Source organism: Plasmopara halstedii, assembly GCF_900000015.1.
Source record: "Plasmopara halstedii genome assembly, contig: Scaffold_555, whole genome shotgun sequence".
NCBI lineage: Eukaryota > Oomycota > Peronosporomycetes > Peronosporales > Peronosporaceae > Plasmopara > Plasmopara halstedii.
In genome coordinates, this window is record NW_020187475.1 from 123,251 (window position 1) to 123,998 (window position 748).

Sequence of the window (748 nt, forward strand, 5' to 3'; positions counted from 1 at the left end):
ATCGGAGCAGTCGCTGCATGTCATGCGTGACATGGTCGGCCAAGGGCCGAGACATTGATAACTAGGCCCTCGTGATACGCGTGGAGTGGCACGAAAAAACACTGAGCACTGCTATCGTTGCGTAGCAGTCGCTGCATGCCATTGATGTCGTGGTCGGACAGAGTCCGAGGCATCTTGGACACGGCCTTTCAGATGCGCGTGAAGTGGCACGTTATCCACTGGACGAAGACTGCGGGGTTAGCAGTTCTTCGTCAGATGTTGTAGATAACATCGGAGCCTTAAGGCGCGGACGGTGAGAGTGGTATCAGACGACACGGAATGCGTGTTCACCCTGGTCTCACTGAGACATAAAAGCTCTAAGCAGAGGCTACGGCGACGCCGTATGCTGGCTGCAAGACACCGTGCGTCGACCCTGGTCCGGGGTGTGTCTACCGTAGACGACGGTGCAAAGTTATACACTCTCGTCAACGGTATGACGGGGGAGGAAGATGGCGACGTCCACCTCGAGGCTATGCCTGCAGTAGATGCTCTTCTTGTCTGGACGAGATATCCCTTGAATAGTTCTGCAGTGCCTTGAAGGCAGGCGATTTGGTCGATGTGGTCATTGTACGACCGGACGAGGACATAAACTCGTTATCGCTTTTGGATGAAGCTGTCTTGGAGGACACCAAGAAAGTGCTGATCGCACGAAGTGGATCGTCGATCCTACGGAATCCTTTGGATCCGTACTATCCTTTGGTAAAGGAAT